The sequence below is a fragment of the Manacus candei genome, unplaced genomic scaffold (genome assembly GCF_025592945.1).
Source record: "Manacus candei isolate 608988 ecotype Guabito, Panama unplaced genomic scaffold, ASM2559294v1 h1tg000005l, whole genome shotgun sequence".
Classification (NCBI taxonomy): domain Eukaryota; kingdom Metazoa; phylum Chordata; class Aves; order Passeriformes; family Pipridae; genus Manacus; species Manacus candei.
In genome coordinates this window covers 25787577-25813408 of record NW_026138053.1, presented here as the reverse complement: position 1 = coordinate 25813408, position 25832 = coordinate 25787577, and the positions used below count along the sequence as shown (strand labels likewise).

The 25832-nt window shown below is 40.9% G+C and overlaps 1 protein-coding gene and 1 long non-coding RNA gene across 6 annotated transcripts in view; both read left to right on the top strand.

The window, feature by feature from the left end:
* Positions 1-25832, top strand: part of RABGAP1L (RAB GTPase activating protein 1 like) — a 229467-nt gene that overhangs the window by 87081 nt on the left and 116554 nt on the right. The gene's annotated exons all lie outside the window — the stretch shown is intronic.
* On the top strand, positions 19981-22300 carry LOC127474346 (uncharacterized). The gene is made up of 3 exons (XR_007905818.1): positions 19981-20062; positions 21035-21084; positions 22239-22300. It is a non-coding gene; the product is annotated as an uncharacterized LOC127474346 (long non-coding RNA).

Here is a 25832-nt window from a genome sequence, read left to right as displayed (position 1 = left end):
AAAATACTGCTAAAAAAATTGTAGACCATGAAAGGGAAAAGAGGGAGAACACTCATCTCTGCTTTGCTGCGCTGCACTTCACATATTCAGTCTGTTTTTTGAATAAGCAAATCAACAGGCAGGATTTAAAAGCAGTATGATTTTTTTCCATGCATGTAAAAGTACTAGTTCTAGGAATATTGTGCTGTATTAATTCACATGAGCAAAAAAGCTTTAAGTATAGATTGTTGTGGTAAGCACAGGACATCTCAAATGATGTCCTTAAATTATGCTTTTTAAAAACTTCTCTGTCTCACCTCTGAAGACTTTAGGTTAAGTTTTATTAGTTTCTTTGTCGAACCCTCCCTTTCCCCCTAACTGTGTTGCTTTGATTTTTTTAATTTAGCGGCATATTGGTCATTTTTTCTTGAAGTGAAATATGACCATATGAACCTAGAAGGCATTAAAACGTTCCATGGCTAGATTAAAAATTGAGATTTAATCTTGATTCAGTCTCATTTTTGCTGCTGTCATCTGTTACTGTCCAGTTTGTCTGGTGGACTATTTGAACATCCAGGATTAGAGTTGGAATCTCAAATGCTGTAGGGAGTATGTGGGGTTTTCTTATGGAAAATGTACTTTTCTATTTATGTAAATACCAATTGTCCTTTAACTGTTTACTGTTGTGTAGGACCAGTGAGATATTTTGCTGGCTGCTGCTACAAGGAACCTGTTTTCATCGTGAGAGAACTTTTCTCGTAACTGAAGGTTGTTGGTCACACTTCAATTTATTATTCTGCTGCCTTTATTGTCCACAACAAAATAACCTCATGCATATACATCAAGACCAGGTTGTGGTTTGTGCTGTTAGAAGTGGCCAAAATGATTTATCTTAGCTCAGTCTCTTCAGTTCTTTCTGGTTCTTTGCAGCAGCATCTCTGGTAGTGTTGGAGTTGACCTGCTTTCTTATTAATCGTTTTCTTTCAAAATTAGGGCAATATTAGCATACATTGTGTTATATTTAGATTTCACTCTTCTTGGAGTTCCATGAAATTAGATTTGAAATGGGAATTCACTATTTTGTGCCATGCATTTGTATCCTGGCTTGGTAACTATTCCAGCCTCTTAGACCTGGTTCAAAAAATTGGTGGCTCTGAACCCTAATTATAATACACTCATAATATTTGTCATAATTTTAGTTTTAACACTGTCACGTATTGGCCTCATAAGCCACCAGTGTGCCTGTATCAAATGTGGATAGAGCCTTCCCAAATCTTCGTTCACGAAGCCCAGCCATGAGGTTTTAACACTTAGAAAAACTTAGCTCTAACATTAAACTTGGGCCGAGCTGTTTACTTCTCCTGACAAATGAGTAGTTTTGATAAACTAGCGTGATTGAAAACTCGCTTTCAACACGGGTAGAAAAGGTACTTTTTTTCCATTTTCATTTGTATCTTGGTCTCTTGTTTTTAAAGATTTGGATATCGATCAAGTGTATAGTTAGAGGCCTCAGAGTTCACACTCATTACGGGTTAGAGAACTCCCAGGAGGTGAATCTCTGCGTGGGAAAAGGCACAAATCCATCCTGAGCTGAGGTGAAGGAGGACGTCCTTCCTCCCCACCCTGTCACATGCAGAGATACCATCTGGGAGCAGGGATGAATTCCAGATGAGGCTTGGAGCTCTTCCAGTCGGTGTTCCCGAAACCTTGAAGTGAACAGGACAAAGCGAGAAGGCCTTTCCCCAGCCCCAGTACTTTCAATGACAGGATGGTTTTTAAAGCTTTAATTCCCTCCAGTCAGGGTGGGGTGTTTTGGAAAGGTGGAAATTTGAAGTGTTTTTAAGAACATTTTGCTTAAAACCTTCTGTCTTATTTGTGAGCGTGTTTCTTCGTGTGTTGTTATCAAATATTGGCTTCTGGAGCCATGGTTTTTTACACTTCTGATTAGTTAATTTATCTCTCGCAGTAGGACAGAACATGAAGGACCTTGGACAGTTATCTTCACCTTTACTAGTTTTGATTTCTATAATTTTCTTTTTTTCCATGAAAATAATTTACTGAGACCCGTGAAGAGGAAAATTATTTAGAAAAACCTCTTAATTTTTTAATTACTAAATTTTTAATAATTACTAAATTTTTATTACTAAAAATTACTTAGAAAAAAAGAGAAATTTTTTTTATTCCTTTTTTCTTAAATGGTTTTAAACAGCCGCTTTTCCTCTTGGTTACACATTCGTATTTTTTTCTTGAAGAAAATACCTGATGATGATCCAAATTTGATCTGTTCTGGCACCTTTTCAGTCTGTAAATTTATGTTCATTTTATATTCCTTAAGCTTCGGGTAGTATTTTTTCATATTTCAGGTATAAATTCCCTATAAATACATTGAATTAAAACAAAACCAAGGCCCCAGATTATTAAGATAAGACCAAGAGCTTCTACGTAATTTTACACTTCTTGATAGTCCTTGTTTGTCTCTCTGAGGTTCCCTTTTCCAGGCTTATCAGTAACCTCCCTGCTCCTTCTTCCAGACCTCAGCAGTATAAGGAAGATGCCCACGGGGTTCAGATCTTTAAATGTAAAGCTCATTCTCAAGTGGCTTTTAGAGAGGCAATAAATAATCAAGAATAACTTGGACTTGGGGTGACAGAAATGATATATCATGGATTTTAGAGCTTTGGATATTGTGATCTTTTTGGAGATGCAGCAGAGACACAACAGCCGTTGGAAAACGGAGGGGTTTAAAGACTCATTTGAAGCTCCTAAATAGACCTGACCTGATTTTTCGGGGTTGCTGAGCAACCCAAAATCTCATTCAGGTAACTCAACAACTGAGGATTTCCTACTAAAACAAGTAAATAATCTCCACAGATAGTCTGTAGACTTACTGGGATCTGAAATTCGATCATTTCCTTCTAACTCAGATGATGATTTTTTTTTTTAGCTAAGTTAGGGATTGCAGCTATTTAGCCTAAATCTACTTTGTTTCTGATTGTTGTATGGCCTTCCTGGAATTGATGCTTACACTGACAGAAATACTATTATCAGCTAAGTCTGATGGATCCATCAACATAATGGATTGTTTTCATTCCTCCTGTCTTTCGTTCATTTATATATTTTTTCATTCTATTTATTTTGTCATTCTTCTCTTTCTGATTCTCCCTTTTCCATGTAGTTTCAGTCAGGTGCTTCCAGGCTTTTCTAACCAGTGCTCCATGTTGTCCCAAGAGCATCCTGGATCGAAGCAGCAAGAGAGGAAGAGCTGTTGTGAGAGGGGACTGAACTCCTTGGAAGTTTGAATTCTTTTCAGAGGCGCGCTTAGGGAGTTCTTCCTGATAAAGAGGAGTCAAATAGCACATTTTCTACTACTGCTTTTTAGTTTAAATTCAGAATTACAAGTCTCCAGGGCATGAACAACTAATAGAAAGCAGTTGCAAACCAAATATGTTTTTGTTGATCAAAACCTATTTCCAAGATTCAGGTTTCTACTCCAAAAAAGAGATTTTAACTGGATAAAAGAACTTGGGTGAAAGGTTGAACAAGGTGGGGATAAATGAAGTCAAAGGAAACAAATGCTTCAGCATTTCTTTCACAGTGGTGGCACCAGTTGCACCATAACTAGGAGAGCTTGGACTTGCTGGGCTGGGTTTCCATTAAATTAATTTTTGATTAATTTTTGTGTTGTTAAACTCAGCAGTCCCACTTTGTGCAGTGTCCAGGATGGGTGATATTGTGGGTGACTTAAAGTGCTCTTCATCTAATAGATAAGAAATAAAATAGGAGGTAACAGGTGGGTAAGAATAAATCACATTTCTGCTCTGTTGCAACAGACAATGTTTCTTTTCCTCTCTGTTTCCATCATCCAGTAGAGAATTTTTGTAAGTTCTTGCTAATGCCAAGAAGCAAACAACATCCATTCTTCCACTGTGTTTTTTCCAATTCCACGGTTTGTGTAACAAAACAATTATGTTAGAAATAAAAATTTTCTTGGAAGTTGGCACTGCTGCGTTTGTATGTGCTATCTTATTTGAGCAATAATCACTGGAAAACAGGATGAGAAGAGTATCAGCCAAAATAGTTGTTTGGGAACACCTTGTTTGCTTGGCCCCTGGGAATTCTTGGTGTGAGGCAAAACTGCACTGGAGTGATCAGGAGTGATCAGCAGCATCCATTGCCTGAGGAAGGAACCAGTGTCTGCAGTGGGGCAGGGATGGGATTTTGTCCAGGTGAAACGATGCATTTTTACACACACAGTTTTAGAACTGCACTTCTTAATATTGTCCCTACCAGCCACACAATTCCAGGCTTTTATGGGAACTCTGAGTTAGGTGGCTCCTTTTAAGGAGGCACTGGGTGAAGAAGGGCTTTGCTGGAATTGGTATTATTGTTTTCCCAGCCCATATGAAGCAGAACTAGAGGACACAGCCTCAAGCTGTGCCAGGGGAGGAGGTTCGGGCTGAACTTCTGCTTTTGATGAGGCTGCATTTTCTAGAGGTCAACTCCAAACATACCTTACCAGAAAAAAACAGCAAGAAAAATCTTACACTGACAACAGTAGCAAGTTTGTCCCCATAAAAATAAGTTGAAGAATCAGGAGAGCAATGTAATATTTTAAAAAACTGTATCCTGGGGTCAGCAAGCCTGAGAATGTGCCTCTGTTTAGCAGTTCCCTTTGTTACAGCCACTGTTGTAAAATCTGCCAGATGCTGCATCCTTTGGCAGAGGTGCCTGCGTGCTCTGGCTGCACTGAGTTTCATTCCCTGACTACTATATAAGCAATATATTAACAACTTCTTAATACCAGCCTTGCCACACTTCCCGTGCTTCCAAGTACGGTTATTTATTCAAGCTTATGGCATTTTTAGGTGGAGAAAAAGATATGAGTAGTACCCAAGCTATATGGACAGGGCAGCAAAATTCTAGGAAGAGTCTGGGTTGTTAGTGCAGGAAATACTGTTTCTCCACTACATTTGGCTTTCTAAAGCCTTAATAAAAGTAGCAGGATAATTCTAATACTTACATGGATGTGAATATGGAGCCTTAAATCCCTGGTTTATATGAGTGTTGTAGCTTTGCTTACGGGAGAGTTATGTGAGCGATAAATTGTACCGAAAGTGTATTTCTGGAGAACAAAGTGGGGATGAATTATTAACTGTAAATAAATGTACTACTTTGAAGCACTGTTTGTAGTGTAAGTCATGATGCTTTATTCAAAATAGGGAGCTGAGAAAAGCTGTTAGTGTGAATAGGTATCCCTGTGAGTGCTGGGATGATGTTCCCCAGGCTCCTCATGCTGCAGATGATGCCCATTACAGCCCCCTTTACTGTCTTTTTGTAGAAGCAAAGCTCTCAGTCCTGCCCTCCCCAAAAGAACAACTAAATCCTTAAAGTTATCAAGGAAAGAGCAGAATGAATTTGTTTTAATTATGGTTAAAACACAACTGACCCCAAAAGTTAAAAAAAGAGATCTGTGGGCGGGGGAGTGGTTGTGGTCCTCTTTGTGAAAGAGGTTGTGGTGTAATGTCGCTGTGTGAGTAATTTGAATCTTAGAAAAACAACAAAAGTGAAAGATGAAGAAATTTATATGAGTGCAACTTACTTGGAGTTACCTAAATACCAAACAGAAATGTCTACATAACAATGCAGAGGAAGGTTTTGGCCAAACTTTAAAACAAGAGCACTTTTGTCAAGGATTTTAACCTCCCACGCTGCCTCTTCTGAAGCCACCAGGACCACCCCCCTCCCCGAAAACAAAAACCCCAAATGTAGTGTTCCAGCCTTGCAGAAATAGCAAGGTAGGTTTTAATAAGTAATTAGTTACTTATTCATAGGTACAGGTATTTCCTTTGCAATCAGTACTGGGCAGGGCAGATTTGTAGAGAGGCAAGGAAGAATGTGATTCAGTGAAAACACTAATTTTGAAGTAATTTATTTTCTATTTCTGACCTACTGTTGTGTAACAATAATTAAATGAGCAACAATTAAAAGTGCCAGGTACCTTTCCTTATGTGCCAGTGAAAATTGTGTCCTGCTGCCCCTGGCCATGGATGTTGAACGGAGGTACAAACTGAGGGAAAGCTGGAACCCACAGAGTAGGTGGGAAAGATTCATTTCCATAAGAAATGAGGCTAAAAATACATTTTAATGCATCGCTAATAGTGATGTATTGGTGAGAGCAAGTTTAATGAAAAGCTGTCTCAGGCAGTTAGGGGAAAACCTTGTTCTGTAATTGGGCACTGAAAGCAGCCTTGGGATTTGTTGCAACAAATACCAGGGAGCTGACAGGATAAAGAAGAGGTCACAGAGTGCTGGTGAAGCTTTTACAAACACATTTGAAACAGAAACAATACCCGTGAAGGCTTCCAGTGACAAGGTGGTGTGTGAGTGGTGTCAGTGCCAACATTTAGTCACTGCTATTAAAGTTACTGAGACAGAACATGTTTTCAGGAGGTAGGGAAAGTTTTGTAAAGCCTGCTCAACCAACTCAACAGCAGAACACTTGAGAGAATAAAGAGAACGGATAATAAATAGATTGAAAGTGGAGTGCATGGCAGACTGTGTGAAGCACTGTGTGAGGAAGTCCTTGCCCTCTGCACCTTGCTGTCTTAGCTGTGGGTGCAACACTTTCCAGTCTACAGAGAAGAAATTTAAATTATATTCTTCACTTATTCACAGTTTTAAAAAAGCTTGGGACTGAAGACAGAAGAGGAGACACAGCCTGAGTAGCCTGATAGTTTCTCGTGTTACCAAATCCTGTTGTTGCTCTGCTGAGGGGAGGTACCTGATAGAGCACTGGTGTGAGTGAGGCCCTGGAGAGCGTCTGGTGCCTCCTGTGGCACTTGTCATGTCCTTGTCCATGTTCCCAACAAGGCAGCTGATGGGGCCTCCAAGCCGTGCTGGGCACTACCGTGGGGAGAGCGGGGGGATGGTGAGGATGAGGATGATGGGGGCTGTAGAGAGTTGTCCTTTATCTGAGGTGGTTGTTTAGTCTGGCCAAGAAAATAGAAGGAAGATGTTGCAGTGTAGGCCCGTTGGAATGCTGTCAGGCTACTGCTGAGAAACCAAGGGGAACAGAGGCCCTGTACCTGGTGAAACCAAGGAGGTTCCTTTCAGTATAATTTTCTTAAGAAGGGGCAGGAAAATGTATCAACTTCAGTTTACCTTAATTTTATGACTTTACGTCAGTAACCATTTAAAGTAATTTCAGTTTTCCTTGGTTTAGAGTTTACACCATCAGAATGTCAGTAGACTCTGCAATGTCTCTCGTCTTCATTTCTTGTCTAAACCATCTACATTCCTGGTGCACTGTGTGGCAGCACTGCTTCTGTGCCTCTGTCATTCCCAGCAGTGTAGGTGCTCGTAGGCAGAAGCCAATTAGAGACAGTTACTTCTTCTGAATGCTACTGTCTAAAAAAGATAACCTTCATTCCTGTGAACACTGGCCATATTTAATGCACGTACTCACTGCCAAGAGATTTAACCACAGCTAAGTGGAAGTGACACCTGTCTGCCTTAAGAAAGGTTTTAGCATAAAATGTTCCAAATCCAGTGACAATGGATAATGTTCTGTATGCTAAATGGGTATGTAGTATAGTCATTTGTCTTAATTATAGTCAGTCATTTTCTCCTTGCAAGTCAAATGTTAATATAGTTTGCTTTTTACTTTTTATACTACTCAGATTCCTTTAGTATCTACCACGTTATATATATATATATAAATATAAATATATAAAATACACAATTTAAGTAAAGCGTTACAAGTGTTTCATGAATCTTAATAGTTATCTCATGTTTTCCATTTGTGTTAAGAACGTTTTTCTTACTGTGTTCAGTAGCCTGCTGATCTTGTTCTGTAATATGTGGATCTCTTATACTTCTGATTCTCCATCGTGCCAGGAAGGAAGATATTTTGCGATGGATGCATGGAAGCCCAGTTGTTTGACTTAGCAAAGTAATAGTATTTTGTGTTAAAAAACTAAAGGTAAAACCCAAGAGTAATGCTGATTTAGAGCCCTGCTCAACCAGACCGTGTGGACAATACCGACGGCAAATGGAGCCAGAGCTGCGTTTGTGCTGTGCTGCTCACATGGAGTGAAATGGGGCAGAAACCCCATTGCTATGAGGTTGGAATTCTTTTATTGCTGACCTGGAGGAGTCACAAACAGAGAGAGGAGATCCCAGTGAGGCTGCTCCAGAGACAAGAAGTAGCTTTCATGGGGCAGGCAGGTGGGGTTTGGGTAACATGCTCCCTCAAATGGAATGTTTCTCGGTGGTTGCACAGAAACAGGCAAATGGTGATGTGGTAAATGATACAAAAATTGCTACTTTGGCTGCTGTTTGGAGTGAGGGATATCTTGAATCTCTGTGGAAGTATATGCAAAAAATAAATCTTTAGATAATGATGGATGTTGTTGTGTTTTCTGTTCTGAAAAATTGCAGGTAGTTTTTCAGTTTTCTAAGCAAGGCCCACGTTTTTGGTGACTGATCTACTCAGTTCCAGTACCCAACATGGGCCATAAGCATTGCTGTTCAAACTGAAGTGTTTCTGTTCAATCCTTTGTTCTGTTTTTTGTGAAGGATGAATGGAGTTACATCTGTGTGAGTCAGTGCACATTTGGACTCTGCTGGTTGGGTGTGTATATTGTGGTTCCCAGACTGTACAGGTACTAATCAATGTAATTAATTTACTTTGTGCATTGCCTTACCAGCCCAGGCTCTTGCCTTACTCCTGCTCCTTTATTTGGGGTTTAGATTCTCTTAGACGTGTATTTGCTAAGAGGAATTATTGGTAGAAATTCTGGAAGGGTAGGGTCTCAGTTGAGAGTTAAGGGAAAAAAACTAACCTTGCTTTTGTTTCTTTGCTCTTCTAAAAATATCTTCTTCCTTCTCCTCACTGTTGTGAGAAATTAATTCAGCCCATTTGCTTGCCCCACCTCTGGTGTGGGAGTGGGAGAAGTCTGTCTTGGTAGGATTTACTTACATGTCCACAGTCCTTTGGTCAGGGCTATTTGCTGTTTCTGCTATTAGATACTTAGGTAGAAAGGTTTGGGGTTTTTTTATTTGCAGGACCTAGATGCATTCTTCCTGCTGAAAAATATACTCTCTGAAAAAAACTCTATAAATACATTTACATACCCATTTTATAAGGTACAAACTCTGTTATTTTTCTACATCTACACACCAAACCCATTCTGCATATGATTTTATTACTAAAAACCAGAGGAATTGGAATCCACAAGGTCTGAGCATGTATTAAGGCCTTGATAAAAATATGTATTTTGGGAGTTAAAACGAATAGTTATTTGATTTTATTTGCAAAGGATAAACAGGATGAAACATTTAGTGATGGAGAACCGTGCATAGCAAGAGGAATGCTGTTCTTCAGGAGAAGTTGTCAGTCTCTAATTGCAACAATTCCTAAATAATTACTGAAAAATCATAGAAGTTTGTCTATAGCTTTCAGTAAACCCTTTCATTTTACCAAATCCATCCATAACTAAAAAGCAGAGTAGAAATATAAACAGATTATCAACTGTCTGCACTTTATTTGTGTCTGTTGGTCTCTGTTAATGTCAAAGAGATGTATGTTGTGGTGTTAGCAGGTCTGACATGAATTACTTTCAAATGCATTCCCTTTGTCCTGATTCCCATCTCCTGGGCCTGAGCCCTGATAGAATTACTGCTCTTTCTCCTTGAAGGAAAGAACCTTCAAGAAAAGGAGCCTGCAAGCTCGTTATTTTGCAGCCTTGTGTTTTGTCTCCACGATGTTATTTTCATGCACTTCAACTTGATTTAAAATGCAATTTATTTATTTTTGTTCCCCATTTATATTTTACTTCTTTCTCTTAAATACAAAATCTTACTTGTGTGTTTGATGCATATAATTTCTTTAAGACTTTCTGTGTTGGATTTGAAGATACTGATTTATCTAAATTTAGAGTTGAAATACAGCATATTGTACATACCATTGTCTTTTAATTGTAGGGAGTGCTGAGCAATTTTTAGTTCTTACAAAATCAGGTTCCTATTCTTCAAATGTGACCAATTATCTAATAGAATTCTTTGTGGGTGTGGGTTTGCATGGATGTGGCACAGCAGGTAGTGACATGCAATCTCCTTTTTCAGGAATATGTATTGTACTCCTAAAGTACCAGCTGACAATAGCTGCCAAAATTAGGTAGAAAATTGAGAGTACAAAGATATTTGAAGCAAAAACCTAAAATCTTGCCTCAGATTTGTAAATGGGTGTCATGGTTTGAGAGCTCCAAAATCCAATTCCCTAGTCCAATTCCCCCTCCCACATCTCAACCCAGTGTGAGGGGGGTTTTCCAGACACCACACGAGACTCAGAGTGGGGGAAAGGGAATATATATTACAGTGACTGTACAAATAAATACTACAATACATTATATACAATCTTAGCTATCTTGACCATGACATAAAAGTATTTACAATGGATCAAATCTCTTCTCCCCTCCAAATAAAAGTCCAGGAGGGAAGAAGGAAAAGATCCCTTTCCACTCTCAGAGCAGCAGTGTCTTCAGGGCAGCAGTTTATCTCACTCTCTTCCATGCAGCAGCTGTAGCTGGATCTCTGCCAGTACACACCAGGGGTATCCAAGCCCTCTCGGCCACTCATCTTCAAGCGAGGGTCTTCTTCCGTGGGCTGCGTTCACGCGGACACAGTCATTTCACCACGGTCATACCATGAAGCGCAGGGGATTCAAGACCCTTTGCAGAGCTCCTGTGCTCTGCCTCAAGCAGCGGGGGGCCAAGGTCACTGTCCACATTCCTTCTCAGAGCTTTTCAGCTCCTTTCTGCAAGTGCTGTAGCACTTTAAGACTCTTTCAAGTAAGAGTCCATCATCCTCCTCTCTCTAGGAGGGGTCTCCAAGGAGTTTGGGGTTTGTTTTGTTCAGTTCTTACCCCAACTTCCTCTTTCTGTGTAGAGCCTAGTTCTCTCTCTGCTGCTGGCTCTCTCTCTCTCTCTCTCTCTCCCCTTCCAGGAGTTCTCTCTGCGTTGCTGCATGCCTGTCGTTGTTGCTTGGTCTTATCTCTTCTGGCTCTCTGCCACCGTTTCTCTGGTCAGTGCAGTTCTGCCACTGCTGCTGCTGCTGGTGGAGAAGCATCCCCCAGTTTTCTAACTACAGGTACTCAGCCCAGTCTTACACTGTTCCAAGTCTCTGTAGCCCCCAACCGGGGGCTGGGTGGGGCTGGAGCCCCCAAGGGGCTCCTACTGCTTCTCCTCGTGTCTTTCACAACATGGCTACTTCTTCTACAACAACTACAACTACCTTCTCTTCCGTTCTGCTTGTGATATGTTTATATTTTGCAAAAGCACTCATTGGGTAAAACTTTAAAGGTCGCCACCCCCTGGGGTTTTACCATTTTATAACTTCAGGGGGAAAACTGTTTCCCCCCACCACAATGGGCATCAGTTAAAATCTGGTGGTGGACACCGTCATGCCTCTTCTCTTGCCCCATTTTTAAGATTCTCTCTGCTCTTGGCTAATATTTCAGATCATGAGGTCAGTCTAGCAGTGTTTTGAAGAGCTCCATGCACTCAGACATTTTAGGCTTCTTAAGACTGAATTTTTAGAACATAAACAGGATTAGCAATTGCAGCTGCCCAGGGCAGTGGTGGAGTCGCCGTCCCTGTAAGTGTTCAAAAGGGGTGTGGGTGTGTTAGATTTACTCTCATCTCTTTCTCCCATCAAATGAAGGTGTGCTTTTCCCTCAGGAACTGAGTAGGAATGTGTCACACCAGCGTGGCTGAGGAATGGCAAAGCTCTGGCTCCTCTCTAGTGTCTCCCCACCAGTTTTTTCTTGCCCTTCAGCACTGCAAGTCAGGTTCTGTTTTCCAGTATGGAATTCAGAGTACAGTTGTTTAAATATCATGTTAGAAACTATAAAAGCAACCTAAAAATGAGGAAAAGCCTTTAAAATGTAATTGTACCTAGTAGCGATCTCCTAAAAGCTGCTCAGGACTACGTGTCATGAGTCTTTAATTACAGACGTTAAAAGGTTGGTACTTATGATTTTCCAGATGACTGAAGGCATTCAAAGCTTTTCAAGTCTGTGCCATTTCTCAACTCTCCTCCCACCTCTGTTTGTTCATTCTCCTTTGGTCGCCTCAGTGTGTGAGTCAGGGAGAGATGAAAAGAAATAATTATCAAAGCAGAAGAAAATGGAATGAACCAATTAGATATTTTTAAAAAATATTGTCAGGATTTGAGCTATGCTTGGCATTCCTTTAGCTCTCCAGAACAATGGAGGGTTGCACTGTATCTTGAGTTAGCACATGTGTGCAAGTTACACAATGCTAAGAATATTCCTAAAAAGCACTTATTGATCCAGCTCAACATGTGTAAAAGAGAGAAGTCTTTCAAATCAAACAGCGTGATTTTTTTATGTTTTGGGATCTTTGCTCCTTCATTATATTCTTCACCTTTTAGACTTGTGTTAATAGACTCTCTACCAAGATTTGGATTTATTACAAAGAGTTTTTCATGGTAGTAGATTGATTTTTTTTTTCTCCCTCCTTCATCCATCATTTGACTCCCCTTGTGATGATAGTCTGCTTTCTTTGAATGTTTGAGGAAGAGCTTAGAGCCGCCTTTGAGTGCTCGCTGGGGAGGATACGGAAGAATTGGATTAAATTTTGTCCTTGGTTTAAGAAGGATTTAAGTGGATGTTTCTCATGTCTCAAGGTCCTAGCTTTGAGGCAAACAGCAGATGTGAGATGGGTGTGCTCTGCTTCTCTTGGTATTGTCTGCCATCGGGCTTTAAAAAAGCGTAAGGGTTGTTTGGCCAGGAAAAGCCCATCCAAAGATGGCTCTGAAACCTTGTCAACACCTTTCCTGGAAAAGGAAACTTTTGAAAGAGCTTTTGACATTTACTTCCAGTTCAGGTGCTGCTGGTATGTGTTAGTCCATGACAGTTCACTCATTTTTTCCCTGTATGCCAAGTTTTAGGTTAATTTTTGAAGTGTTTGATGTAATCACTCTCTTGGTTCTTGTTGGGCTGCGTCTCCTTACATTGCCAGTGGGCAACTTTTCCCTTCTTTCCGGTGGGCTGCTCTCCTGCCTTGTTTCAGCATCTAGGTGTACAGTTGGCCTGTCTACAGAACAGAATCACAGAATCATTAAGGTTAGTAAAGCCCTCCTAGACCATCAAGTCCCCCCTGTGCCCAATGCCCACCTTGTCACCCAGCCCAGAGCACTGAGTGCCACAACCAGGACATCTCCAGGGGCGAGGACTTCACCACTTCCCTGGGTGGAAGTGTTTAACAATCCTTTCCATGAAGAAATTCCTCCTGGTGTCCCACCTGAACTTCCCTTGGCACAGCTGGAGGCCGTTCCCTCTCCTCCTGTCCCTTGTTCCCTGGGAGCAGAGCCCGACCCCCCCCGGCTCCCCCCTCCTGTCAGGGGGTTGCAGAGCCAGAAGGTCCCCCCTGAGCCTCCTTTTCTCCAGGCTGAGCCCCCCCAGCTCCCTCAGCTGCTCTCCATAGGGTTTGTGGCTTTTTTCTTCTACATTTCTTTCAACAGTTCTGTGCTGAGGATGGTTTCGGTGCTGGACATCTTTTTTCCAGGGCCTCTAGAAGGGCTCATCTTCCATCTAACCCAGAATTTAGATTTATCGAAGTTAAAGAACCTGCTTAAGAAACTGATCATAAGTAAAACTGAAATTTTTTAATATTAATCATTATAATCTAATAAAAGTATTTAATCACCTCCCATTTCTTTTTGGCAAATATTACCATTTTAGTGACAGATATTAACTCTGCAAAGCAAAAGACTGAAAGTGATAAATAAAAAAGAAAAGGACGTTTTGGTTGTTGGTTTTTCCAAGGGAAGCATAAAAAATGATACCACGTAAGTAATAATAAATGACACCATGTCAATTTATATTTTCATTATCACAAATTGTACTTCTGCCACATAATGGCAGATCTTTTAATGACCACTCATCCCTGCTACTGAAGTGTTTTGTCCTGCTGAATTATTTTAGTGTATCCTCTGGTTCCCTTTTATATTTTGTGTATGTTTATCTGACAACTTTAACCTTGTTGCTGTTTTCAGATTGATTGGTGTGTAAATATCCTATGGTACTTTCTGCACAAATACATTAAGTTTTATTTAGGATAGACCTGTGTAAGTAGGGGAGAATAAAATCTGTGTTAATATAATTACAAAATCAGTGGAAGGGTTTAAAAATAGCTCATCTCAGATGGCATTTGATAAAGGTAATTAAAGCATGAAGAGTAATGATAAAACCCTTTTGTTCTTCTGCTCTCCTGTAGCGCTTCAGGGTTAGTATTTTACAAGCAAAACACTGGTTTCTGACCTGGAAACCTCACGGCGATGGAAACTTCTCATCTGCTGCAGAAATGGAAAAAATGTTGTTAGTCTCCTCTAAATATAGATGTTATTAAAGAAATGCACTGTTTCAAAAGGTTTGTGAGCTGATGTGTTTTACCCGTTCCTGGCAGTGCTGCATTTTTGGAAGACACAGTGTCCAGAGTGTTAATAAACTGTGTTAATGTCCCTGTGTTAATAAAAAGGGGCCTTTATTAATGCTCATGTGCATAGTTTTAGATATTAGTGGCAAATACACATCAAGGGCATGTTGAACTGAGCCCAGCAAAGGGCCACGGAGGTGATTCAGAGCTTGGAGCATCCAGTGCTCAAGGAGAGGCTGAGAGCTGGGATCATGAAGGGAAGTGAAGGGAGGGGAAGGGAAGGCTCAGTGAGGTCTTATCCTTGTGTACAAATACCTGGTGACAGGGCTGGTAAGGAGACAAGGCAGACAGTGTTACCCAGTGTCAGTGGGCACAGACTGAAATACAGGATATTCTGTTTAATGATCAGAAAAAACATGTTACCGTGAGCACTGGGAAATACAGGACAAGGCAGCTGAATCTCCATCCATGGAGATACTCAAGCCTTGCCTGGATGTGGTCCTGAGCAACCTGCTGTGAGCAGGGGTTGGACTGGCCAGTCTCCAGAGGTCCCTTCAAACCTCAAAAGCTCTGTGACTCTGCTTCAGTCGCAGACCTTTAAAATTGCAGATGAATTTCACTGTTTATTTCTGTACTGTTAAGAGGTTTTTTTAAGCTATGTTGATTATACCTCAAGTTTTTCATGAATTATTATTCTCAGTGCTTGGAAGAAACCTTATCTGTGCTTTTTTTTGCTTATTCAGGCAGGTGAATTTATCTTTTCAGGGATGAGCTGCAAGTTTCACAAAGGATGTGTTTTATCCAATTTGGCAGTCTGAACATATAATTGAAACAAAATCATTGATAGAGTCACGTATGAGAAACTACAATTCTGTAGCTGCCTAGAAAGAGGGAATTAATGTTCCTGTTTCACTGGAGCGAATTCCCATGGGAAGCAAAAGTGGATATTTAAAGTGTCAAGAGTGTGCAAGTTAACAGTAGAGTATGTTAGAGATTACCTTGTCAGAGAGATTACCTTGTAAAAAGTAAATGTGAATATTTGCTATCTCCTCCTACTGACTTGCTCTGTAGATACTAAAGTGACTGCTACTCACCAGGTACTCACTCTGCTCCCAGACTAATCTTTGTGTGGAGGCAGGTTTGGTGAGCGCTCACACAGTGCAAGTGGGAAGGCTTTGGAAGATCCTGGCTGTTGTCAGGGAAAAAATATTGATCCTCAGCTGCCATCCTTCGGAACCGGTACCTCTAGTGAGGCCCTGGCACAGGCTGCCCAGAGAAGCTGTGGCTGCCCCATCCCTGCAAGTTTCCAAGGCCAGCTTGGACGGGACTTGGAGCAACCTGGTCTTCTTTCTTCTTCTTCCCTTCTCCACGTCTTCTTGGAGAATTCTAATCCTTATAACAAAGATCCTGAATAGATGCAGAAACCAGTACTACTGGTTTAAAAGTAGGTTGGAGCAATGCTGAAGACATTTATGTCGAGGCTGTAAAATTACTCAGCTCTTCAAAGATCTTGATAGGGTAAACAAAAGGTTATTACTTCATGTTGTTTTTTCTTAGTGAAAAAGCTTTGGGTAGTTATGGTTTATGGCAAAGCGGTTTTTGTATCAAAATGATAGAAAAATAAGATTTCCAGTATTAAAAAAATACCAGTGTATCAAGACAAACAACCCATGATCTAATTGCAGAAGAAAAGTGCTGACCTTAAACAATTTGGAGATTTTATGAGTATAGAACGAGGACAATCATAGAAACATGTCTCCCTCTTGATTGACTACGCCTGGGTTGCACTCTGGCCTTCTCTTTCTCTGGTTAGACTGCCCTGGCCTTTCCTCCTGTCACAGGCTCCAGCCTCCAGCCATCCTGGTGGATCCCAGCTGTTCCCTCCCTACGGTGCAGTTGCAACAGCGATGGAGCTGACGGGCCTGACCCAGGGCATGCTTGGTTCCACGTGCAGGATCCAGGTGCTGAGTGCAGAAGTATTATCAGTGCCTGTGGTCTGCATCGTAGGATGGATACAGGAGCAAACCGGGAAGGGAGGGATCTGCATTCAAAGCATCAAGAATTTTGGGGAATACGTGTGGGATATGACAGATATACTCAGAACCACATTGTTTAAAAAAAACCCCAGTGTGTGCATTCTCAATCTATTGACTACAACTCTACATGGATCTATTTATAAATATAAGCAATCTATTGCTGAATTTTATGTAACTTCTGAATAGTGATGTCAAAATCTTCAGGTAGAGATTGCTTTTATTTGAGAACAGTGTGGCCATGTGGCTAGATCAAATTCAAATATCATAGAACCATTGAATAATTTAGATTAGAAGGACTCTTGAAGCTCATCTCATTCCACCCCCTGCCATGGGCAGGGACACTTTATACTAGCCCAGGTTGTTCTAAGCCCCGTCCAACCTGGCCTTAAACGCTTCCAGTATAATGTCTTTTTCCCAAATTAGCAACACTGTTTATCAGTGCCAGACAATAATTTTGTAGTCAGTTCAGTCTGTTTTGCAGCGAAATCATGTGTTTCTCAGCCCTGGTGGTCGTGTGAGCTCACAGAGGTCACATCGTTCCACAGGGTGGGCATTGCATGAAATGTGTTAACTGAAGATGTACCAACAGCATGAGGGTTTGCTTCCGAAATTCCGAGCTGTCTGGATTACTCTGGAAGGGAAATGGTGCTTTCCTGTCATTCTTCTGTCTTGAAACAGCAGCGACAGGGTCTGCCCTGGTGTCTGTGAGCTGCTGTGGAGGCGGTGGACAGGGCGGAAGGGCTGGCGAGAAGAGGGCAAGCCCTGGTCTCTTACCTCGCTCCGAATTCTTGGTGCTGACTCACTCAGAACATTAGATTTGGCTCCCCAGCTGGATTATTTTTGGCTACGGCAGTTGGTATTTGAGGTTTATTTTTACCCATTCCTAATTTCTGTGAAACTGAAAGCAAGAACGGTGTCATGTGAGGAGCCGTGGCCCGAGCAGCGCCCGCAGACTGTGCCCGGCGCTATTAATTATGACTTACACAGATTCCCTCGGCCCGTTCCCTTGCAGTAATGACTACCAAAGCAGCAGTTAATTACAGCGGTCCCAGGTTTGCTGCTCACCTCATTATGTGTGCCTGGCAGTGCGCTCCTGCAGGCCTGGCAGAGGGTCCGGCTGCGCCGGCAGCACAGGGATGGCACGGCAGATGGGAGCAGCTATTTATAGCTCCAGACGAGCTGCCCAGGGTGAGCGCTGCCCAGAGAGTCTGGCAGCATTGTTTTCAGCTATTATGGCACCGGGAAGCAATTTCAGATGGGGGAAAAAAAATAAAAAGAAGTCAGAATTTGCATTCCTCAGAAGCTGCCCTGGAAACGCCAAAGGCACACTTAGTATCAGTTTTTCTGTGGATTTTTCTATCCTGTATCAATAATTTTCTGTCCAGTGGAAGCTTTTTTCCCCATCTTGATCTCTGTCCTCTCTGCACCAGTCGCCCCAAAACCTCCCACATCCAGCCTGCCTCCGGCTTTGGAGCCCTGGCCCTGGCTGAGCTGGAAGAATTTATTGTGCTGTGGAAGTTGTGCTGCCATGGCAACTCAGGCACACGGAATCTTAATTGCAAGGCACAATGTATGTTTATGAAAATAATTAATAAAAATGCGAACAGGGTGTTTTTATTACATTAGCGGTATCTTTTGTGCTGTGCTGCTCACTCTTGTTTGTTTGCACAACAGGAATTCAGTGAGGCGGGGGGAGTAAAATTAAATTTATAATTTTATATTTTACTGTTTTCATTGTGAAGTTTGGGGGGTTGTTTGTTGTATTTTTTGTTTAAAATCAGATCAGATGAAACATGGGTTTTTTCAGTGTTTACCCTAAGTGAGTGGTTGATTTAGAGTTTGCTGGCATTTGTATCAAAAGTAAGCAATATGTACAGAATGATTTCCTACCAAAGCAGTGGGACTCATGCAGTCAGATGCCTGCAGTCCTGCAGATCCATGTGCCCAGCTGCCAGGAAGGAGCCTGTGAGGAGGAAGTTAGATAAGGAGAAGTTTTGTATTATCCGAGGAAACTTCCCTTCCCTCGCAGGCACTGCTACCTTGTCAGTGCTGTGCAGGTGTCTCCAGGTGCTGGTGCTGCTGTGCCAGAGCCTCCTGCTCCCCTCCGTGCCTTGAGCACCACAGCCATGTTTCCATGGAATAACGCAGGACTGGAGACACAAGGCTGTCGAGAACTCCAAATGGAGGCGTAAGGCACTGTGCCTAATCTGTGCTGGAGGTGAATTTTCTTGCTTCATCTTACTGACAATTAAAGCCTGTCATGTGGTTTTGTTATTTTTTGTACTGTAAACCATGCACTAATTCTGTCTTCTTGCGAGTAGTTAATATTGTTTGTTATGAAGTATTTTAGATTTCTGTTTTAAAAAGAATTACACACAACGCAATAAAATATAGACTTTTTGTTTTGAATTGAATGTGGCAGTGACATAGTGATGGAGATGGGGTAACTCTATTTAGTTATTCCACGTTTTCTTCATTTCTCTCTGACCCTCAAGCATGAAGATTTTAATGCTGTAGCTGCCAGCAAAGTGAAATGTCATCTAAGTCATTACCATCATTTTCCCCCTGTAAGTGCAATATATGAATTTAAATGCTAATGAGGGGAATTTTTTTTAAAGTGTGTTGCCCTGTAAAGTTTCTTTTAAAAATAACAAAACTGAGCAAGGCTCTTTCCTTTAAAAAATGAATATTATGTGATACCAACTGATTTTTATATTGGGACAGGAAAGTCACCCACAGTTCAATTAAATCTCTGTATGTCATTGTTTGCTACAGACTTTCTCAGGTGTTCACAAAATAGTACTCTGTTATGTTACATTGTGCATATATTATGCTGGCTAAATGATTTTATTGCTGTGTGATAGCTTTCAAATGGCTGGGAAAACAAAAATACATTCTGCTCATTAAAGGGTTGTGTATCAAGTTCAACTTCATTAGTTTTGATTAGGACTGAGTCTGTGCCATCTGTGCTGTCAGTGTCGTACGTCTCTCACAGAAAAGATGAGAGACTGGAAATCCAATTCTCTCCTGGTGCATCGCCCTCTTACTTGGTGTGGTTTTGTACAAAATTAACTTGGCTGGATTCCATTTCTTTGTAGCTGAGCTTTTTATTTTTGGCTTCAGTTACCTGGCAGGGGAGTCTTGGGGCCAAGTTTTGATCTTCTGTGCCTGACTGGTTACCATGCAAATTTTATTTTTTAAAGCTTTAAGTGCATTGGTTTCAATGCCGTTTGAAAACTAAGAAACACCGCAGTGTGATATTGCTGCGTTTGGAAATTAGAACTGTTGTCGTCTGGGATAATACCGAAACTACTTAGAGGGGGCAAATAAAATAGTATTATTGGTTGCTAGAAATGCAGACAACTTTCTTGAGCAGAGAGAGCTCCCTAATGTTATGGGGAGCACTGGGGGAAGGCAGGAGGCACTTAAATCTCCAAGAGATGGTAATGAGGTACCAAGAGTCAGGCAAACCCAATCTCTTTGTTGTTCACAGATGAGCATTCCTGCACTGCTCCATCAGATGGAATTCTTTGGAGAGATATGTATATATATATTTAAGAGACAGAAGTGACTGTAGCAGATACACGGGTGAGATTGTGTCAAACCTACTAACGGATCATGCCAGGTCCTGCCTGAGCTCTCATTTTGGGGAAGCAGCTCCTGTGCCAAGTGTTCTTTCCAGTACTTCCAGTTGCAGAAGCTCTTTAAGCTTTGTCCTGGGTGAAATGTGGAGTGGCACATCCCTGCTGCTTTTTGCGAAGCTGATGGAGAGCAAGTTCCCTGAGAGCTCCAGCTGCTCTGGGTTGGGGTGGCTGCAGTCCTGACCCTTCGCCTGCCCTGGCTGCCCCTTCCCACCTCTGCTGCTTCACCCCCGCCACCGGAGCTTGTGTGGGCAGCCGGGAGGAGACATCAGGGAGCTGACCTGGATGGAAATTAATGATATATTTTCCTCTGGGGTAGCTGTGGCCTAAATTAGTTCATCGTATGATTAGATAAGTGCTGGTGCTGGCTTGGGGGAGCGTGTGGGATGCACAGCCAAGGGGAGGAGCAGCACGAGCTGGGCACAGCGGGATTGCCACGTGCCACAGCTCCAGGATATGGGATTCTGGGAGGGGATGGCTAATCCAGACAGAGGTTAGTTTGCCCTTTGACTGGAAGTGATGTTCAGTATGATAATCCCCTTAATTTCAGATAGGATTATGATTTCTTCTTAGGGTTAAATTGTCATCTCTTGGTCTTTCAAAAGTCGTTCTAAAGTAAAAACCACAATTCTACAAGTTATTGACCTTGGTTTTTGTGAGGGGCCGTGCAGGTTGGCACTGCATGCTTTTCCATAATGGCAATTAGATCATCACGAATTAAAAGATTCCTTGAAAAGTTCTAGTAGTTTTGCTGACAAAAAGTAACAACAGAACCCAGGCGGTATCTTTAGTGACTTCACTTGTGCCTCTGGTGTTAAAAACGCCGTAAAATGTGGGGTTTAGACAACTCCTGGATGCAGTTTTATTTTGACTAGCTGGGATAAATCCCTTTCTTGGCTTTCTCCCTTTCTCTTTGAAGTGATGGGTGGGAACTGCTGAGCGGCCTCCTGGAATTGTTGCCTGCCCCTGGTAAGAGCTGCTCTTTTCCTCTTTCTGGGAGCCAGCTGGAAAATAAGTAGTAAGCCTAACGAAGCATGAAGAATTATTGGCCTACAAATTAACAGTTAAATACTTCTGGGTTTGGGTTGTTGGTTTGGTTTTTTTGTGTGAACATCCACAAATACATGTTTGTTCTCTCAAAAAAACAACTCCGCAGCATCACTGACCATCTCTAGGCTATCCACTAGAAAATAGGTGTGAAAAATACCTTTGAAAAATGCATTTGCTCTGCACCTGCAGTGAGAATAATGCACTTTGGTCTGTATTTAAAGTGTGTTCAGTGTACTTTAAATGTAGTATTTTTGTATCAGTTACCAGTTTTGATTTATTTCATGAAGACAGAGACCTCTGCCAACCCCAAACACCTGCTTTGCTGTTGTGATGGTCACAGTGCCAGTGTTGATGTGGGTTACCTTAACTCACGCTGGTGTTGTTTGGGAGTGTTTATTTCGTATTTCTCTTCCCTGTTTTTGTTCAGAGGTTTCCCAGTGCTGTTTACTTCTGTCTTGCAAGGTTCCTCCTCTCACCCTGTCAATTATTCATGAGGTCTGCTCTTGGAGCATTTGTTCGTAATGAATAATTTCAAAGACAAATAAAAGACCCCTCTGCAAATTTAATGTATTGCCCTTTTGTAGTGTGTTATATTGCTTTCTTGGAATGGTGCACTGGGAAAAACAATCCAAAGCAAAAGCTATTTTGTTTGAAGTTTTATGCATTATGTATATTTTTTTCTGTGAAGCTACAATATGTGACATATTTAGGATGACTGTGAATAATAGGAATTATGTCATTTACAAATGGCAAAACAAATGCTTGTTTTAAGTTAGAATTTTATATTTTAGTATTTTGGGTTTATGTGTTAAAGGACACGCAAGCAAAACATCAGGAGGAATTAAAATAAATTCTATGCTTAGAAGTAAAAAAATGTAGTTTGACAAATAGTCTGAAAAGGAAATACTTTCTTTTGATAATGTGCTTTTTTAACTTATGATTGACTTCACTGCAGAGAGGGATATCTTCTTATTAATGTAGTTACAATCTAAAATATGGATTGTTTAATTATATGATGAGCCTGAGGACTAAGGACAGCTGGTGCCATGGGTTGATTTTTTTCCTCTTCATAGCCCAACCTCAGATGTGCTTCCTGGAGGAAGGGATAATCCTTAGGCACCTGGGAAATACGCTGTTAACGTGTCTCCTTGACATCGTGAACCTGCACTTTTTGTGTTTTCAGAGGAAAGGTGGAAACTCCATCTGCTCTAAGTCATCCTTGAGGTGAGCTCAGGAATCAGGATTGTCCCCTCTTTTCTTTCTCTCCACTTTCATATCACTTAATTTCCCCTTTTTTTGATATGTAGCTGACACTGCTGCTTGGATTGGGAAGAGCTTTTAGGTAATTTTTCTACCATTTACTTTGAAACAGCAAATTTAGCTGCAGCAAAACTATGTAATTTTAAAATCTGTTTCGAGACTAAACTTCTCTATTTTGTCTTTTTTACTGTGATACAAAGCAAGGCTGAACTAAAAATAACAGGCTGTGAACTTTAATGTTGTTAACTGCTGATTGAGCCACTGTCACACTGCATCGGGTTTCAGGACCAACAATGTGCAGGTAGGTTTAGTGGCATTAAAAAAAGGTTAGATAAAAGCTTTTCAATTATAAAACCAGAATTATCTGCTAAATGAATAGCTCCCTACCTTGCTCTGAGATACATTTTGTAATTTGTTTATTTAAATTTTCATTATGAATAGAACACCCTAGTTTTCTGAAAACTTTGCAAGAAATTGTGCATCAAGTAAAATATTTTGGAATTAAAATATTTTCTGATTAAAAGAGAACTTGGGGAAATGGCAGCTGTCATGTAGCAGAGCAGAACTGTAGAATGAGAGACTCCAGGTGTTTTCCTGGACAAGTATTTTTTGCCTATGAACAGCAATCTGTGTTTACACCCACTGATTCTTTGCAGGAAAAGCTACGGGGACTTCATGGAAAACTTTGTACCATACTCTGTTTAGACTCGGATCTGGTTTTATCTATTTTTGATGTTTTCCATCTTTTATATTCTATCTTGATAGACACTTATATAATGGGACGTTAATCTTTTCCCTCTGCTTAATCTCTCTATGAGAGGCTGTAACCTACTTTCTGTAACAGTAAATTTAGTTTTCTGTCTTGATCTTGGGAAGGTGAAAGTGCTGGTGAGACTCAGTATTGCTAATGCCCTGATTAGCGTTTGTTCTGGCTGTTAAGATAATGAGCCTGGTTTTTGTAGGAGCAAAGTCATTTAGATGGATTGCTCGACCAGGCACACCTGCCTTTTGAGTCATAGTTATAAAGTGGTTTGGGGAGCTTTTCAGTTGCAAAATGCACACTAAGGATGTTCACCATGATACTGTTGGCATATCCCAGAAGAAATGTGGGAATTTTATTGGCTTTTTCCTAAGGAGGGCTCTGTTTGTGTTCCACTCAGCTAGTAGAAATGTCCCTCTGACTGTGCTCTGAGCTCCTCTGGGCTGTGTGCCCTCAAAGCTGACTGTGATTTGGAAGCCTCAGTGCTCTCCTGAAGGCATCAGACGGGAATTGCAGGATCAGAGGGGTGAGTAGAGGGCCAAGGGTTGGATCTATGAAGTTTTAGAATAAAATGGAATAACCTAGTTCTGTTGGAAGGCACCTGCAACAATCGTTCAAGTAAATACTTTAGGGCTGACCAAAAGCTAGGGGCATTGTTCCAATGCTCTTACCATCAAAAGCACTGGATACCTGTGTAAGGCAGCAAAATGAGATGCCAGTTACAACAGGCTGTGCAGCTTTATCATCCTTCTGCTCCACAGAGCAGGTTTTCCAACAACAGTGTAATAGGATGGCTGTGCTACAGTCCTTATGATGACTTATTGCAGTTTGGTTTTTCTTTGTTTGTTTTTTAATGTTTTCCTCACTGTTTCTTATACATGAGCTAAAGTTTCAGCAACTGCCAGCAGCACGTGCAGCCTTCAGTAAGCCAATGTTTTAAATAAGAGTCCCCTTGAGTGAGGAAAGGTTTCTCCCTCCACTGAACTGAGCTGCTCAGAAGGTTTGTCCTGGCCTGAAATGAAGGCATTTCCAGAACCCGTGGCAGGAGAGTCCCAATTTCACACATTTGCTACGTAGGGTTGTTTGTGTCTCAGTTTAGATGCACATCATGTTTTAAGGAAAGGATATCAGCTCTCCTGCTTATTGGTACTTTTTTTGGCACTAGCTTGTTTTTATGTCATCGTGTGAAGTAGTTTGGTCTTAACTGTTTAGTCCTTACTTTACCATTGGGAAAAGAATGTATTTGAGTATCATTTGATATTCTTTGGGATTTACTTAATCCTCTGACCGTGCTATGTGCTCCTTGAAAGTAATAATATGCATGTTCTTACAAACCTATATGGTATCTAGTTTTAAAACAGTACTAAATACCAGTTTATAGAAAGAAAGAATTAACACAGATTGCTTTTTATGCTCGAGATTGAACTTTCCATGCTGAACATTCTGAACTGTGGGTGGATCTCATTTTGATAAGCCAAGTGACCCAGAGTATTATAGGCTATTAGTCTGTAAATGCGTAGGTACCTAAAGGCCTCTTGGTATTCCAGGAAGAACAGCCTCTGAAAATAGAAAAGATATAAACTGCATGCGTCTCATAAGTATTGCTTACATGGAGATATGGATGGCACATATAAATACATGGAAAGGGATGTACAAATGAACATATGATGTTACAGAATTGTGGAGTCAGGTAGTAAGAAGCTATCTTTGCTTTCAGTGTTCTCTGATATGCATTTGTACACTTTTAAATGGCTCTTTTCGATTAATATTTCCCTGAATTTGCCAGTTAAGAGTTGTCTGTGGTGAGAAAAATGGCAAACAGGCTGTTAAAGCCCTGTGAGGGAAGTGTGAAGGAGGGAAGGTCATGTAGATAAGGAATTGCACATTATAACCAGATGAGATCTGAAAGGGTCAATTAAGAAACAGGCTAGGGAAGTGTAATGCAAGATACAGCAATTCCTGTTGGAAAGAGTGATGGAAACATGGCCAAGCGGGTTCTTTTCAGGAGTACCTGTAAGTGTCCAGATCAGAGAGTACTGCAGTGCACTCCCAGCTTTTTCAGTTGTCCTTTCTGGCTACAGTAATTAAGTACAAGAAGTGAGCAGTAGTGTCTTAAAGAGCCAGTATCTACTTTGTACTTAAATAAGACCAAAGCAGATAAGCAACTCTAAGAAGTTTAAATTTTAATCTGCATCAGCTGGATATTGTAGGAATTGAAGAATTCTTGAACCGGTAGGATTGCTTTAATAGTCTAGTATATGTTTGTAATATTCAAGAAGGAAAAAACCCTTTTTATGTCTCTAATAGCTGTGACTAGATTTTATTAAGTTTATAGTTTGCATGTTATAAAGCTAATTTGGATTTTCCTTCAAACTGATTTTAATGGATTTAAATGAAGATAAGCTATTTAATTTATAGCTTCCCTTTGTGAGTCAATGAGAACTAAATATAATCTATCTGATACTTCTCACATCTCCCATCCTTTATCTTGTTTTATTTCTTCTTAGTCCTCTGCATTTCACCACCTCTGCACGTCTTCATTTCTGTCCCTTCTGTTTAGTTGTTTCCCTTTCTCCTGGCTTAGATTTTTCTCTGTCCCGTATTTCAGTCCCTGCGTGCTGCTCATTCCCCGCTGACTCTTCTGCAC